The following is an 18,537-nucleotide window of genomic DNA, read 5'->3' as shown; positions in this document are numbered from 1 at the left end:
GCAAGATAAACTATTTTATTATACAATGCCACAAGAGATATAACGTACTAACATTAAAAGGTGAAACAGAAAGTTATTTACCTGTGCGCATGGCGCTATTGTCGCATTTAAAACCTGATATCACATTCGTCTTAGTCAACAACAAACAAACGAAACTATTTTATTATGCACAGAGATATAGGGAAGTGGTGGCGATGCATTATCAGATTCACAGCAGAGACATATTCAAGTAAACGATGCATATTCGTTCTGATCAAAAAGGTCTAACAACCGGTATTCATGCGCCCAAAAATTCAGAAACATTATCAGATACTATTAGGGGATGTTTTGTGAGTTCTAGAAAATGCAAGCAATTTCTCACTCATTCCTTTAACACGTTCATTGCCAAGCTGAAAATTGGAATTTCGTGTGGTGGCCAAATTTATTTTATTTTTTTTATTTAGTTTTTATTGTGCTCAAAATAAGTTAAATATATTATTTATATGCTTTTATTATTATGTACATAGGATTTATGTACTCTAAATATCTATTACGCGATATCGCGTGATATGTTATTCGGTCAAATAAGTTATATATTTTACAAATAAAAAACATTTAAATATAATAATTATAACTTTAATTATCAGTCTTTTATAATCACATCTTCTTCTTATTGTGCTATCTTCTATCGAAGGTCTGCGACCATCTTGGCGAACAAATTGCGCTCTTGTGCTAATCAGAGCAGTTGTGCACTGCTCTTTCCTGTCCACGTCTTGATGTTGTCAAACCATGATATTCTTTTTCTTCCTCTAGTTCCTTTGCCACCAATTCTTCCTATCAAAATAGTTTGTAGAAGTTGGTATTTGCTGTTTCTCATGATGTGGCCAAGATATGATGTTTTTCGTTTCTTGATTATTTGTACAAGATGTTTAGCTTTGCCAATGGATTTTAAGACATCTTCATTGGTAATTTTTTCTGTCCATGATATCTTTAGCATTCTTCTGTATAGCCACATCTCAAAGGCTTCGATTTTCTTGATGGTTGTCGCCTTCAATGTCCATGTTTCAACTCCATAGAACAGAATAGACCACACGTAGCATTTCAGCATTCGGCATCTGACTTCCATGTTTAGGTCTTTATTGCAGAATAGTGTTCTCATTTTCATGAAGGACTGCCGTGCAACTTCAATCCTTGTCTTTATATCTATTTCTGGATCCCACCGTTCATTAAGCCAGCAACCAAGATATTTATATCGTGACACTTGATCGATATTTTTCCCATTGAGTGTTAGTTTCATTGATGAGGCTGGATGTTTGCTGATGATCATGTATTTTGTCTTGTTGATGTTTATATTTATTCCCATTCTTTGGCTTTCTATGTATACTCTGTCAATGAGTTTTTGGAGATCTATAATATTATCTGCAATTAGCACGGTGTCATCTGCATATCGAAGGTTGTTAACAATCTTTCCATTTATTGTGATTCCCTCTGAACATTCTTCCAATGCTTTTTTAAAGATTACCTCTGCATATATGTTGAACAGAAGTGGTGAGAGCACACATCCTTGTCTCACTCCTCTTTTGATGTTAATATCACTGGTGGTAATGTTGTCTAATTGAACGGTAGCTGACTGATTCCAATACAGATTTGTTATTAGTCGTATGTCTTGTTCGTCTAGCCTTATTTCTTGAAGGACTTCTATTAAGTTAGTGTGTCTGACTTTGTCGAATGCTTTTTCAAAATCTATGAAACACATAAAAACAGATTTCTGTTTTTCCATGGATTTTTGTATCAATATTTGGGTACAGAAAAGGGCCTCTCTAGTACCATAACCATTCCGAAAGCCGAATTGTGTTTCACTTAGTGTTTCTTCACTTTTTCTATAAATACGATTCTGAATTACTTTCAAAAATATTTTTAATGTTTGGCTCATTAGACTAATAAGTCTGAAGTCACCACAGGAATTCGCTTTGGGTTTCTTTGGGACAGTGATAAATGTAGATTTGAGCCAATCTGATGGAAATTCATCACTTTCATATATTTTATGAAATAGTTTTTCAAGAAGTTTGATGTTATCTGGTTCTATTAATTTTAAAAATTCTGTTTGCACACCATCTGGTCCACTGGCTTTTCCTGTTTTACTTGTTCGAATAGCATTCTCTATTTCGCATTTCATGATTGCTGGTCCTTGAATGTTATCTTTTATATTTATAGGCTTCTGTCTAGTATCATTGAAAAGTTCTGTTACATATTTTATCCAAATCTGTGTTTTATTCTCTTCTTCTAGAACTATTTTTCCATTTTCGTCTCTTAGAGACACTATTTGCTTTTTCCTCAGTTTTTCAGAAATTTCGTTGATTTTCTTATACACATTGAAATTATCATGTTTCTTCTGAAGCAGTTCAATTTCAGTACATAAATTTTTCATCCAATTTTCCTTGGCTTCTTTTATTTTTTTCTTGATGATGTTATGTGTTTCTGTATACCTGGCAAGGTCTTTGTTTTTGTACATTCTTCTTGTATCAATAAGAGAAAGAATTTCATCTGTCATCCATTCCTGTTGTTTTATATTATTCACATAACCTACTTCTTCAATACTTGTTGTTACGATGGCATTCTTTAAGCTATTCCAAAGAGATTCCATACTTTTATTTTCTTCTATGTTAATCTGTTGTAATCGCAGGTTAAGCTGTGTCTTGGCACTTTTATTTATGTTCAGGTCTTTCAGTTTTTCTACATCAATTTTCTTTTTCTTCTTTTGTGATTTTTTAGCTGATTTTAATCTAAGACGTACTTCTGCAACTATGGGATTGTGGTCTGATGAGATATCTGCTCCAGGATAAGTCTTTGCACTCTTTATACTACTGTGGAATCTTTTATTTATCAGTATATAATCAATTTGATTTCTGACAATGTTATGTTGTTTATCTTGAGGCGATTTCCAAGTGTACAGTCTTCTGGGTGGAAGTTTAAACCAGGTATTTGCTATTGTTAGATCTTCTTCCCGACAGAACTGGACTAGGCGATCTCCTCTGTCGTTTCTGGTGCCTAAGCCATGTTCGCCAACAATTTCTCCATCACCCCCTCTTCCCACTTTTGCACTTATAATCACACAGAATTTTTAAAAATAACGTACAAATAGAAAAAAATAATTATCAAAAATCAACATTTATAGGGAACTTACTAAAAAAAAAAAAAAAACAATACTCAAAATAAATAAAAACCAAACTTCAAGCACGCTAAATCAACGAATAATTAAACAAAATCGTCGCGTCGTCGCCTTGTCCGAACGCCGCCACTGTGCACACTGGCTAACATAAACAATAGACAATGGCTGGTGGCCATCCTCACTCCACGAAAGTCGATCCCTTCCCTAGTGGCCAATATAAATATTACGCGCCGTTTCGCTGTGGCGACTATACTATCCCGCTTAGAAACTCGATAGCGACGTCCACGCCATAACGGGTGATCGGCCGGCCAGTGAGAACTCGCATCACACGATATCGCGTGATTGTCAATGAACGTGTTAATATCGTCATGTAATACGTAATTAAGTAGGTGTCCTATATTCAAATCTGAAAACATGGTGACTTTAATCAGGGTTAACATTATTATTATTTACAATCGTAATAAGTAAAATAATTTACTATTATGTCAATGATGCGTTTATAATCTATATAGTATTTACTATAAAATGATTGTTAAGTGCTACATAGTGACTGATATGCTCAATCATATTTTAATAACGATAATAATAATATTATTATTTCCACTAATTAATAATCGAAATTATTGAAATTAATATTAATAGTTAATAACTTCAGTCGAACATTCCTATTATAAATTAGTTTATTCCTATTATAAATTATAATTTTTAATTTCATATCTCAATTGTAAAATAATTGAAGAATAAAATAGTTAATGAATTATTAAATCTCAAATTAATATCAAATCATATTAATATATTATCATTATAACTATTATGTGTAAAAGTAAATCTTTGATCGTAAATTATTAAATCTCAAACAGTTATGATTAACTTCACCCATACTGAATAATTTCCTGCGTCGCCGCCCCAGCAATCTACACACACACACATCACAATTATTTCCTGTAAACGATACCCCTTCCCAGTAAGTACGAACAGTTCGCGTGCTTACAGGATGCGAAACAAGTAAAATTCGTAGTCATACGCTATACAGAACTGAAGTTCAAATAAAATAACAAAAAAAAATTATTATTATGCAAGAGCCTGGTGAGAGATTTGAAAACGTCATTACTACTAAGAATTGATGTTTATTTATTTTGTAAAATAAGGATACGGTTGCTTCCAAATTCATTGTTATGACAAACAAAAATATTGGAATTTAAAGATTCTAACACTTTTAAAACGTTCGCAAAACATTCGGATCTGCGAACCAAATAATTTACAGTTACGCCCTATTTGTTTCTCGAGTTTGTTGTTCTATTTTCATGTTTGTTTATTTTTTTTTTACACATAGCGATAAGTATATGCATTCGTACAGCACTGTAAAATTACTAGCAGAACAGATGGGTTCCGTTAGAAGAAATCTTTTTAACACTTCCGTGTCAAATAAGTAGAATGTGACGTAATCTTGCATATTTTTAGTTCTAGCTGTTCGCTTCTTCCAATCTATTTGTCTCTAATTGGTGCGATATATTTTTAATCCCTTTTTGCATGTTAACTCTTGTTTAAAATAGGCTTGGCAGATAAAGAAACTTTAAAAAGCAACACACTGAAATATACCTAATAAAAATAACTAGTCGAATACTTTTCACACGCAGAATATCGGTATTGTAGTTCGGTTGAGATAACTGAAGGATTCATGTTTTAACAAGAAAAACTGAGATGTGGTTTATCAAAGAGAATGCATAATGATCCAAGACGTGAGTAATAAACTTCATCAAATTAATATTTTCATTTACCTTGCAATTCGTTCGGTATATATAAATATTTTGTTTACTAAAAACAAATGTGAAGTATGATAATAATTTAAATTCTCTATAAACTCCACATCATTTTTTATTTTGTTTTTTATTTTTTTATTTTGGTTTAACCAATAAGAATTTAACCAATAATAAAACCAATGACAAGTTATTTAATAAAACCAATGACAAGTTAGTAATGATGTAATTTTTTCATGTAGTACTGTCATATTCTGTACACCCCTTGAGGGTACATGGCAGGAATTTGATGATGATGATGATAAACTCCACATAATCGATTTGAAAAAAACGCACTGAGAAAAAATATTTTATAAAATATTAAAAAAAAATTGAGAAAAAATATGAAAGAATCTAGCTGCGAATAGAGAGAGAGAGAGAATGGATCACTTGCCGAGATATGATAGACGCTGAGAAAAATAGCGAATAATTCAAAGTATAGATTTATCAGACAGAATAGTGAATAGTATGTGAATGATGTAGGAAATGTCTGGTATGGGAAGAGAATTATATCAGCGTAATGGGTAGTATTTGAATGGATATGCATTTAGGCGTTTATTATTTGCGAAGGAAAACGGGGTGCTTCACGAAAACGTGAGGTGTTGGGACGGAAGTATAAGAAATAGACTGAGTACACAGTTGAATAAAGGTGTTAACCGGAAGAATAAGGGTGATCGGAAAGACTGGAAACAAATGGCAGGCATAGGATCACCAAATGTGGGTTACGATAGCAAATGATTTGGGCTTCGTAAGTAACTAATAAGAATTAGATGGTGAATAAAGATTGCACAGAGATTGCCAGACATGCTTACTAATGCCACATTATTATGCATTAGGATAAGGAGGAGTTCTCATAATTGGCGAGTTCGACTTAGTCAGAAAATTATAGGCATTATAGACTTCATTGTGGGGAACCAACTGTAATAACCAAGTTGGGAGTTGACACTCAACCTTGGTGTGAAATAGAAGCGAACAAGACAAAATATATAGCTTAGTGCTATTATAGGCCTGATGATGCAGACGAAGATGAAATGTATAGACAAATTAGCTCAATGAATGCAAGCACGTAATCATTATAGGGGATTTACTAGCGTTTTATAACAAAGTGACAACTAACTTGGATAATGGAAATGGTATAAGCATTTCCCTTATCCAAAGTGTCTGATCATGATGATTCTGACCATTCCTGACAAATGCCTTTTGCTAAGGCATTTGAGAGAACTCTGCATGGATAAATATTGGATAAATTGAATAAAAACACAGAAAGATATGAAGATGATGGAATTACATGAGATAGTATATAGTGAAGCCAAACCTAAGAGAATGCAGGTGACTAGTGGTGTGCTAGAGGGCACAGCACTTTTCATTAGTTTCAACCTGTATTGAACGTAAACAGGTGTAAGAGAAGCGTACTTCAATGCTCAATGTTACTCATTCAAATAATAATTCATTATTATTTGGACATTTTTTTTTTAATTTACAGAACCATTCGAAATGACATTAACAATTCTCCGTGACATATATACAAAATTGAGTGTATAGGAAAGTTATTGAATCATGTCAATTGTGCCATTTTAATGGCAAAATTAGGTAAAACAAAGGTATAGTTTTAGTACATATGCCGAAAAAAAGTTCTCACTTTTGTTGAAATAATGAATGATATCACTAAACAAGAATGCGACTAAGGTATGCACTTTTTAAAATTGCTAGTATCATTTCTTTACTTGTTATTATTGCTGTTATAAATACATTCCGTATAAACCAGGTGGAGATAATAACGAGAGGGATATAAATCTAACAGGGATAATTTACGAAACTTAAACTGATCTATTGTCTATGCGCACCATTGGTATTCTGCTCACCTATCAATCTTTACAAAACAGCAACAAATAAAACAAACAAAAAATCGATACCTCACTTCTTTCATTTTCGCGCCTTTACAATTTCCCCACCCCTGTATTTCTTCAGTCCTTTGAAACATTAAGTATATCTATCTCGCTAACTCAATTGTGTCTTTCTCTACCCTTTCCTGCTATTTACCATTGTATAAATTATATTCCTTAAAAATTACAAATTACAATCCTTTTACACGAGTAAAAACTAATGTAACTAACTCCCTGAAAGTATGTTTCCTATCCACCTTATCCCCAGAACTCTTGCACTCCTCCTTCTATAACTTACAACAATATAGTACCCACGAAATTGATACATAGCCTTATATAAGTTTGAGTTCCACAATGCAAAAACCTTACATTTATCTATGTTGAACGGTCATCCCTACTTTTCTGAATTCGGGTGATTTATTTAAATCATTCTGAAAAGCCACTATATCAACATCTTTCTTAATAGTTCCTGATCTGCATGATTATCTGTAAATATTTAAAATCTCCCTCAAATCTATGCGCAGTACCATTAACACGGGGGGTTGGACAATAATGGTTCAAGTACTATGGTCCTCAATGTGATCCTCTTTCTTTGGGAGGAGGAGGAGGATCTATAGGAGCTAACACCCCCCCCCCTACAAAAAAAAAAAAAAAAGAATAAGCGAGAAACTTCTTTGTCGAACCAAACGAGTGTTTTTAGTTCTCAAGAGTCTTGTTGAGAACTTTTTACTGACGAGTTAAAAAATCGTAATAATTTCACCGTCTTCTATTAGAAAGCTAAGATAATCTGTTAAGAGGATTATCCATGATAATTAATCGCAACCTAAATGCTACTAGCCTAGTCGCTACGAGGCCTAGTACTACTAGGCCTCGTAGCGATCTGTTAAAATTTATTTGCAAAATCTAACAATATCAGTATATTTCAAGTTGGCTAGTTGATCGAGTGGAAGTGTTTTCGTTTTTTCCCCACTATAGACTGCGGGGCGAATCACTGAAGAAAGGTTTACCTTAGTTTATCCATAGTTTACCTACTACACTGAGGTGCATAGGTTAACACAATCTTCTGTGGATTGGATTAAAAAGCAGTGATGGGTAAACATAAAGCTATAAGAACTTCGCTGTTCACAAATATTCCCCTTGTCTGTAAAAAAAAGAAGAAAAATCAACCTTCCTCTAATGATAAGCTAATGGAAGATGCCAATAAATCGTCGATTCTTGAGCTAAAACTCCATTTTTGGATTATGTAAGGGTTATGTAAACTTGTAAATGAAAAGTTTTATGTAAAGATATAGAGTTAACTAAAAGTCTTAGTAGAAATGTTTAGTGAATATGGAGAGTGTTGTGCAATCATAATCTACTAATGGCACTTTTTTTTCTCTTTTTTTTTTCTTCCGGCTTTGTAGTTTGATTTTTCGGTGGTAAATGTGAGCAGACACAGCAAATGAATATTTATTTATCATAGCGTCCAAACTACAAAACAGACGCCAACATTAATAAAAATGTCAGCTGACGTCTGATAATCACGTGATATGAGTGTTGCAGATGTTTGGAAAAGCACAGAAAAGAAAGGACTGTAAGCTCAACAACAACAACAACAACAACAACAAATATATATATATATGTGTGTGTGTGTGTGTGTAAGAAAATAAAAATAAACACTTCTGTAAGTTCGTTAGTGTATATATTTTAAAATGATTTCAATATGTATTTTTAAATATATATTTTAAAATGGTATTCATAGACAGTGGCGCACCCAGAGTGAGAGCCATGGGGGGGGCTGTCCCCCTCCCAAAGAAAAAGGGGAAAAACTAAACACTAGAAAATTTTCCAAAAATCTTTTCCTAATTAAAATTATTTTTATTTATTTATTTATGTTGTGTCGTACCTTCTATTTCTATACTACTTATGAATTAGCGATCATTGCAGAAGCTCAGTCATCGGTAGTATGCGATGCGTAGTGTGTATTCTCAAATCGTCTACTCGACTCACCCCCCCCCCCCCCCAAGATTAAATCCTGAGTGAGCTGCTGTTCATAGATATATCTAACAAATGCGAAAAGCAAAATGGCATCAGAGTCCTACTGCTTAATGCAACAGAACAATCATTAGAAAGACGATACTTTCAAATCAAAATTCAAATGATTTTGATCATTCCCGTTTAGAAAATTCTTAAATATATCATCAAAATATTGAATTGCATATTCCAGTCATAGGTAATGTAAAATGATATAAGCTAATAAATTATAGTTCTTTAGGAAAAACTGGCATTATCTGTAATGTAATGTTTTCGCATGGGTTGAATGTCGTGGTTCAGTAACTTTCAGTGAGATAACGTTAAGATTAGAACGGTGGAAGCAGCAGTCTTTATCTTATCTTAGGCTGATTAGGCCAAACTTGGTTAAGCTTGTCCTAAGGAAAATTTCACGATTTAAGAGTATTTTGGATCAACATTTTATAATAAATATAATACGAAATTCAATATAAGAATAAAATTCTCGTAAGAAACCCTAATTTTAATAAAAATAAATAAATTAGAATAATTTATTTATTGTTTTTTATAAGTAAAAAGTGTAGTACTTATACATAATACTATACTTGTTTTACTTTTGCATAAGCAAGTATAATATTTATGTATAAGTAAATTGTATCAGTTATTAATTTTCATTGCAAAAATGAACTAAAATACTAAAGTATAGAGCCAGAAAACTTCAATTTGGCACAGATATAATATGAAAATGAAGAATATTATGGATCCAACCATAATTTATAGACAAATATAAAAAGAAACTTAAGAAAAGTTTAGAAAACTTATAAGAATATAACCTTCTGCATTGGTTTGCACTACTTGAAAGATACAAACGCTGCCAGGACCCCCTTATATGTTCGCCTTTTTTCCTTTTTTTTTTTTTTTGTTTGTTAGTGATTAAATTAGGTTTCACGTGACAGCTGTTTCGAGCTGTTGGTTCTCATCAAAGACCAGGCTCTCTAAGATACCTAGAGAGCGAAACTCTTCCACACCTTAGCAGTTTTATGTTAGAATGTTAGATTCATCATAAGTGAATAAAAGATAAATTTTACATCAAGTAATCATTCATTAATAACCAAATATCTTATGTTTTGGTTATTAATTATTATTTAAAGTAATAAAATATGTCATTTTGGTTAAATGAATGTTATATAATTATAGAAAGTTCTTCAAAATGCCATAGTGATAATTGTTATCCCCCCCCCCAGGAAACTTTTATGTAACCTGTATATATATATATATATATATATATATATATATATATATATATATATATATAGGTTCTTTCTCAACAACTGCTCTGCTCCGACAGAAACTGTCAGGTCAAGTAGATCAAAGCTCTCCATTTCTGTCTATTCCTCCATATTCTTTTTTCATGAACACCGTTCCAGCTGAAGTGTCTTTCTGTCTTTTTTTTTTTAAATCATCTTTATCTGAAGTTTTAATTTTATATATTCTTCTTGGTATTCTTTCTAAATTCATTCTCATTATATGTCCAAACTTTCAAGCGAGAGTTCACAAGCATTTCTTCAACACTTTTTATTCCTTAAAACTTTCATAATGTCTACATTCAATCTATTATTGTACCGTTTTTTTAAATGAACATTGCCCTCAAAACTTTTATTTCCATTGCCTGTATCCTATTTATGTCTCTCTTTTTTTTTTTTTTTTTTGTTATTCTCCGTATCTATGCTGCACAAGACAAAATAGGCCAAAAAAAGTAACTTTCGTCAATCAAAAGCTTGCACTTCAGCTGGACTTCACTGTCCCAAAGTAAACTACTAACACTGTGAAGAAATTTTGGCCTAGTGAAATTCTCATCAATATTTCCTTATCTAAACTTTTCGTCAGAGTCCCTGTAGCTTAGTTAGTTTCGACGGAGCCCTTTGGTCGGAAGGACCTAGATTCGAATACCCTCTGTGACGCGAAGAACCTTTATCAGGCTTTTCAATCAAAGCTAAGTTATCCCGTCTCATACGAAGGTGGAGGTTTTTTCGGTGATTTCGTCCCTCAAATAAGCAAACTGGCCTCATGAACACACACACACATACACGCAATCTATTGACAGAATACTTTTAGACAAGGAAAGCAACGGAAAACCAGCTTGTTCTATAACAGTTACCTAGTAAAGCAGCATTGCTACCTACCCCCCACCACCAACCACTAGGTTGAGGAAACACAGACACATACATTAATCCATTACTGAGAAGTATTGACGATTTCATTATTCTTCAGTCTAACACTGTTATCTTGTACATTTTATCTATAATTTAAAACCAAGCTCTCACTGTTCTTGTTATTAATATGCAAACAATACTTCTGTGGTTCCATTCATCCATTTTCTTCTGTAACCCATCTTCTTCTGAATGCGCTCAAATGACCATCATCTGCAAATAGCTGTTTCTCCTTTCTGGTCGTAAACTGTATTCAGGATGCTGTTCATCTCCACGATGAACAGCAATGGAGGTAAGATGTTTCCTTCTCGCAATCCATTATAACCTGTAAACTACTCCGAATTTCCAACTTTATTCTTCACATAGCGCTTACATTTAACATACGTATACTTGATCATAACTATTTCTTCTTTTCCTATACCCATCTTTTTCAAACTTTCCCAGCTTCTTCCCATTGAACCCCATCGAAGGCCTTTCGCAAAATCGAAAAATGACATCAAGAAGCTTTTTCCAAATTCTTCCCCATGTCTGTCCATCATTTCCCTCACAGCAAAAAATCAAACCAACAGGTAATCGTCTTTTTCTAAAATCAAGCTGCTCCTCTCTTAGACCTTCCTCTATTTTACTTTTAGTCTTGTTGCCATTATCCTTTCATAAATCTTTGCACAATGACACAATAATGTTATTCTTCTAAAGAAGAAATTTTAAAATAGTCAAATTAGAGGATTATTTTAAAAATATGCAAAGAAACTGAGTAATCAGTTCTCTTGGCAAATATTTTATTTCATTGTGCTCATTTTATAGACATAAACTGAACAAAATTAAGCTAATTATTATTATTAGAATAATTAAACAATTGTGTATTCACATTAAAAGTTACAATTTCAATAGTGCTTCAGTTATCTCTTTCTAGGTAGCTGGTTAGAATTCCCATTATATTGAAATATGTACGGCTTCTTAATGAATCGTAGGCCGTCTTGTTGCCCCGGTGATTACTCGCTATCCAACCAACAGGCTGGATAGCGAGTAATCACCGCATACAAAATGCTATTAATAACGCTTATTAATAGCATTTTGTATGTGGGATAATAATTGGGAAAAAAAAAAAAAAACGAGTTTGAGGGAGAAAACTTTACCACCCTTGTCGAGACGAGATTGGCTAACTCAGTTGAAAAACGTATATAAAAATGCCTCTCTTCACGATGAAATTCTCACATTTTTTTTTCCAGTCAAAGGGCGCAATATCTCGTTGTTCCAATTTATCTGGTATACGTTGCACAATATCGATAGCCAGCAACTGTCAATTTCCTGACTGTGGATTCCCATTAGTATGTACAGGAACTGGCTGCTCACCTTTCTTGAAAAAGTTAGGACTAATATTAGTTAAGGCTAAATGAGCTTCACCTGTTCCCTAGGGAATAAAAAGTTCTAGAAGATTATTTTATAATTAATTTTAAAATAGGAGTCACTTAAGTGTCAAATTTAGAAAACTGGGAGATTATATATATAGCCTTTTAAGGGATGCGAAGAATGAGCCTGTTTCCGACGTAATGTCAAATACTCACCTCCTCGTGTTACTCGTTGCCCGTTAGTCGGTATCCATCTGAGTACTGACAAAACTGTATTCTGTCTTGACTTAAACCTAAAGACAAAGGTACCAACAAGTCTTCGCTTCCAGATGGTACCTTTGCAACTGCTCAAAATGTGTTATTACTAAATTGATTTTAAAATCATTTATACTCATCAGGCATCCTCATAACAATTCTCCTATATTCAGCCTACCCCATCTCACTAAAAGGGAGATAAAATTTAGCCATTAATCCATTTTCCCATTATCTATACGTCAAATCACTCAAAAACAAAGCAGAATGTTATTAGCGACGATCATCTTCACTATCTGAAGACCCAACAAATAATTAGCGTGCCAAATGAATTCTTCAACTCTCAATCCACATCAAATCTCATAGCGAACATTTGTCTTGAGACATAAACCACAGAAAGGTTTGGAAAATATCGCATGGTTGCACTTGGCGTTTTCAGGACTTTCAGTTGGGTGTAGATGGAAGCCTACTTAGCAAGGTACAATCTCATTAGCCCTTTCATCCCAGTCAATTCCCCCTCCCTCCCTCTGTTCGCTCATTACATGGATGGTTTCCTCCCATCATGTTTCTCTACCAATGCTCGAGTAACTCATACTCCTAGCCAGTGGCGCACCCTGTATATACTCAAGGCCGCCCGTGTCTCCCCCAAAGAAAAAGGAAAAAAATATTTAAAAAAAATAATTAAAATTAATTTTTTTAAAATTTATGTTGTGCCCTGTCTTCTATTTCTATACGACTTATGAATTATTAGCAATCATTGCAGATGCTCAGTCATAGGTTGTATGCGATGCGTAGTGTGTATTCTCAAATCGTCTACTCAACTCCCCCACACCGCACCCAAGATTAAATCCTTAGTGCGCTACTGGTACTAGCCGTGGTTCTGCTGATGAAAGTACACTCCATTCCTTTCCTATTCTTCATCTGACGAACCTTGTAGTGATCAGTCAAGATCTTTTATAACCAATCTTAAACACCTTGTCATTCTACAGCGGGATCAAGACAGCCAAGTGAACTTCAGTGTTATTGGAACACAGCCCTAACTTATTTCTCATAAGAAACTTAACTTCCACATATCTTTGGTGACACTTGGGATCCCTAGCCATAAATAGATTTCTCTTCTTTAGCTGATTTTCATCTCTCTAATCTTTCTGACACAAACACATCGCATTCATGACCACCTCAGCATCTCAATAATTCAGTGATGTTCAAAACGGAACTTCTGTGCATCTACACCATTACATAAATCCTATATATATATATACACTCAGGGCCTCCCCGTGCCGATGTGTAGGTTGTCCCCCCCACACACACAAAGGCGCCTGATCAGGAGGGACGCCATTTCAAGACGATAAATAATAAATTCTATTTCATGGGGCGTCGAAATACTTTGAACAAAGGCGCCTCTTATCCACGAGGCGGCACTGCATATACTCATAATCACAGTGATATGTTTGGATATACTGAGAGGACAACAGCTTCCTTCGAGTCCTTTAGTAAATGGTAGTCCATCTTCAATCGTTGGAAAGACCTGCGTTCGAATCCAGTATAGGAGGCGAAAAACCTTCACCAGAGCTTTTCGATTGAAAACGAGTTACCGTTACGGAGGTGGTAGCAAAGTTTTTTTTTTTCTTTCCCCCAGAAACTTGAGTTACTCATCTCTCAGTGAGAACAAATGACCACGCACAAGTTAAAAATAGCTTTGCTGTAAATAATAAAAGTGGCTAAATTCTTACCATATACTGAATGATAAATTTTCTTTGTTGCTACCAGGTGGATAATTACTTTAGATTTATTTATTTAGCTTATGATTGTAACTGCCTTGAGGCCCATATAGGCAAGTATGGCACCGTCTTATTGAGCCCATATGAACCTCTGTAGCTCAGTCGGTATAGACGAAGCCCTTTGGTCGGAAAGACCTGGGTTCGATTTTCGTCCAAGACGTGAGAAACCTATATCTGGTCATTTTTCGACGAAATGTGAGTTAGCAGGTCTCACACGAAGGTAGAGGTTTTTTTTACCCGAAATTCGGGTTTTTCGTCCCTCAGAACAGGCAAACCGGCCCCGTGAACACACACACACGGATCTACAGTCATAAAATACATACTTAATCCCTCATTAGGATGGCTTAGCCCATCCTAAGGGACGAGGGACCCCCACACGAAATAAATAAAATTGAACCAATTTATTGCAGTTAGCTGCAAAGCAATTTTATCTGTAAACTGAGTTTATTCTCTGGCCGGTTAGTCTTTTTTTTCTTTTCGCGTGCTAGTTGAGAGGAAACATTTTTAACACCTGCCTAAGGTGACTCCACTACTTTAGATGGCCAGTATGGTTGCTGTATTTATAAAGATAAATTTTTCTTGCAGTTTACGTCTTATTTAGTGTTCCTAACTCTATCCAAGATCATTATGTTACTGTAATTATAATTTATTTACTGGCAAACAATAATGTAAAAAATGTAAGACATTTTTAGGCATTTAAATATTTGTTAGCCAAAAGAATATTATTTTTCAAGAAAAATAATATTCTTTAAATGTTAATATAAACAGGTACACAAGCATAGTACCGTCGACAGGGTGTAGCATAGAGGCAGCTTGCCTCACGGCGCAGCTTAATAAGGGCGCTCGTTCAGCCATATTGCGGTAGGCGCCATCGTTACGCTAGCAATTCCTGTCAGCTTAGCAAGCGCGGAAAAAGAAGTTTTTTCAAGCTTAAACTAATTAAAAATTATTTGCGAACAGCAGTGACCCAAGAAAGATTGGTTGGTCTAGCAACTATATCGATAGAGACGGACATAGCTTATACTGTAATTCAAATTTAGACGAGCTTAGAAACAGTTTTGTTGTACGATATCCCCGTACAGCAAACATTTAATTAATATTATTATGTAATCGTTTTGCATAATTTCTTATATTTTTGTCTTATAAACCATGGGGGGGGGGAGTATTTAATTGTTTGCCCCAGGGCGCGATCTAATCTGGCGCTGGCCGTACACAAGCAAATGATCCTGTCCTTTGTCAGTGCTGTTTCTACGGGTTTTTTTAATCGTATTTTTACAGTATATGATAATCACTATGAAGAGATAATTTTCAGAAGTGGACACTTGAAAAATTATCTCTTACCGAACAGTATTGTTCTAAGACAACATCGTAACATGACAGCTTTTATAAAATATGATATGCAAACGAATTTGAGTTACCACAATCTGAGATAAACAGAAGTCAACAATCACTAAATATAATAAGTAAATGATCATAGACAATGGGGTAAAAAAAAAAAATGCATTTCGTAATGACTTCTTATATACAGTTTTTCCCCCACTTCATAATTATCGACAAACAGCGAAAATGAAAAAAAAAAAAAAAAAATATATATATATACAGGGTGTTCGGGATAAATTTGACATATTTATAATTAATTATATTTTTCCGTAAGTTACATGTATTAACACACACTTCTCTTCATTTAAAAGTTTGGACCCTTCTTCATTCATATACAAGATGTCAGAAAGGATGAATAGCTGGAACCCACCTGAATCATGGAAGAGAATAACTTGTATCATGATGATTCGTGCCCGCCATCAAAATAAGGATATTACGACTGCTGCCCAATGCTCCCTGAATACAGTAAAAACAATCAGGCATGAACTAGAGACTTGCAATGGTGACTACGAGGATGTAGCAAGAAGAAAGATCCCTAGCAGACGATCTGATTGCGTTCGTACAGCAGAATTCCTCGCAAATCTGCAGGAACAGGTGTTGAAGAACCCTGGCATTGGAATTCGGGCTTTGTTCGTGGAGTTGCTAACTGTAGTCAAGCCCTGGATAACAAGGGTAGCCAATGGTAGGCCGTATGTATGGCAGCAGGATTCGGCCCCTTGCCACACCTCTGGGAAAAGTCAAAAATGGTTGTCTGAAAATTTCTACGACTTCACCAGTCCAAATGTTTGGCCTCCAAACTCCCCAGACCTTAACCCCATGGATTATTTTGTATGGGGCGCAGTTGAAAAAGACACCAATCGCACTTCCAGTAATACAAAAGCCCAGTTAATGGATAAAATTAAAACAGTTTTTGCGGCCCTTCCCAGGGAGACTGTAGCATCAGCTTGTTCGAGGTTCCGAAGCAGAATTGAAGCTGTGATCGATGCTAATGGTGGTTATTTTGAGTAAATCTTGTTGATAGTATTGTAATTAACTCTGCCTGTAATGTTTTTTTGTCAATTCATTAAATTTAATAGATACAAAGAAGATTTTCTTTTTCCTTACGAAACTGTCAAATTTATCCCGAACACCTTGTATATATATATATATATATATATATATATATATATATATATATATATATATATATATATATATATATATATATATATATATATATATATATATATATAAAGAAAATGTTCTAGGCGTTTCTGCATATTTTTAGATGAAAGGTTTTAGAATCTTATGACAAAAATATTCTTTAAGTATTCATATAAACAGTTTTAGAATTTACACATTTGTATCTATTCTTATACAAAATGAATAATATTTTGGAAGCCTTGTGGGAAAGTATCTGGTACCATAATGCTAAACTGGCAAAGAAAGAAAGATTTGTAGGTTTGCTTCTAGTATTGGGTTGTTGCAAATGAAATGGCCGATTGAAAAAGAAGAGAATAAAAAGAAGACGAATACATGTTTAATCAAAGTAATCTCCAGCAGCATGAATGCATCGTTGCCAACATGTGGCAAGGTCATTTATACCACATTTGTAAAAATCAGTGTCTCTGGAAGTGATGAAATCCTCCACTGCCCGATAAATTGATCGTTGGCAAAGCATTTCTTGGACAAAAAATGGCTCAAGTGCCGAAAAAAATGGTAATCTGTTGGGGAAATATCACGCGAGTATGGACGATGAGGCACAATTTTGTATCCCAAATTGTTGATTTGCTGTATGGTTGATAGTACCGTATGTGGTCGGGCGTTATCGTGAAGCAATAGGACTCCATGTCTATTCACTAGTGCTGGTTGCTTAAGACACAATTTGTCATGCATTTGCCGCATATGTGTACAATATCGAGCCATTTATCGTTTCACCTCGTGGAAGGAATGAGTAGTGAATAACATCAGCAGAAGACCACCATATAGTAAAAATCTTCATTGGATGCAGAGGTGCCTTTGAAGTCCTTCCTGGAGCGTCTTTCACTCCCAATCACTGCGACGAACGTGTACGATTGTCGTAGAATATCCACTTCTCATCCACAGTCACAATTCGTTGCAGGAACCTTTCTTCTTTACTTCTTAAGAGAGAAGAGCACACTTCCAAACGCAGTGCTTTGTTTTCATCAGTGAGTTCGTGAGGCACCCACTTGTCGAGCTTCCTTACTTTTCCTATTATTGACAAGTGTTGTGAAACAGTTGAGAAGTGTACATTTAGTGTCTGGACGATCTCTCGTACAGTTTGTCGTGGATCTGATTCGATTAAATCCTTTAATTCATTCGAATCAATGGAGGAAGGACGATGGACACGGGGTTCGTTTTGTAGCTCAAATCTCCTGAGCGAAATTTTGCAAACCAACGGCGAGTGGATCTCTCATTAGTTGTTCCTCCACCGAATGCTTAATTGATGTTTTTTTACTGCAGTATTTCCCAATTTGAACTTGTAAAGGTATAGCAACCTTCATTGACTGGGTTCCATGATTGATTTGATGTCGGTAGTGTTCAATGTTTAATGCTCGTTGAACGAAACAAATAATACAATTACATCACCCACGTGTGACGCTCTCACATGACATAAAAATTTGCATATATCTCAGCGCTTGCTTTCTTCAGCAACCAGTAGAAACCTGACAGTCATTCAACGGCCATTTTATTTGCAACAACCCAATACATATTCAGTACCGTCGGCAGGGTGTAGAATAGAGGCAGC

At 34.6% G+C, this 18,537-nt stretch overlaps 1 long non-coding RNA gene across 18 annotated transcripts in view; it reads left to right on the top strand.

Moving 5' to 3' along the window:
* The window catches only part of LOC150101839 (uncharacterized), a 141,445-nt gene that overhangs the window by 6,486 nt on the left and 116,422 nt on the right, over positions 1–18,537 (top strand). For 5 of the 18 annotated variants that reach the window (XR_016548996.1, XR_016548994.1, XR_016548992.1 and 2 more), the window contains exon 1: positions 4,039–4,887. The exons of 5 other annotated variants lie outside the window; for them this stretch is intronic. This is a non-coding gene — a long non-coding RNA (uncharacterized LOC150101839). Of the gene's footprint in view, positions 1–4,038; positions 4,888–8,230; positions 8,499–11,470; positions 11,596–18,537 lie in introns of those variants that run through there. 8 more of the 18 variants (XR_016549002.1, XR_016548988.1, XR_016549000.1 and 5 more) reach the window with 7 other exon arrangements.

This window comes from Typopeltis vanoorti, chromosome 11, assembly GCF_054136105.1.
Source record: "Typopeltis vanoorti isolate ZY-2024b chromosome 11, IOZ_Tvanoo_1.0, whole genome shotgun sequence".
Classification (NCBI taxonomy): Eukaryota; Metazoa; Arthropoda; class Arachnida; order Uropygi; family Thelyphonidae; genus Typopeltis; species Typopeltis vanoorti.
Note: the sequence above shows the minus strand (reverse complement) of the source record. Positions and strands in the feature narration are given on the sequence as shown.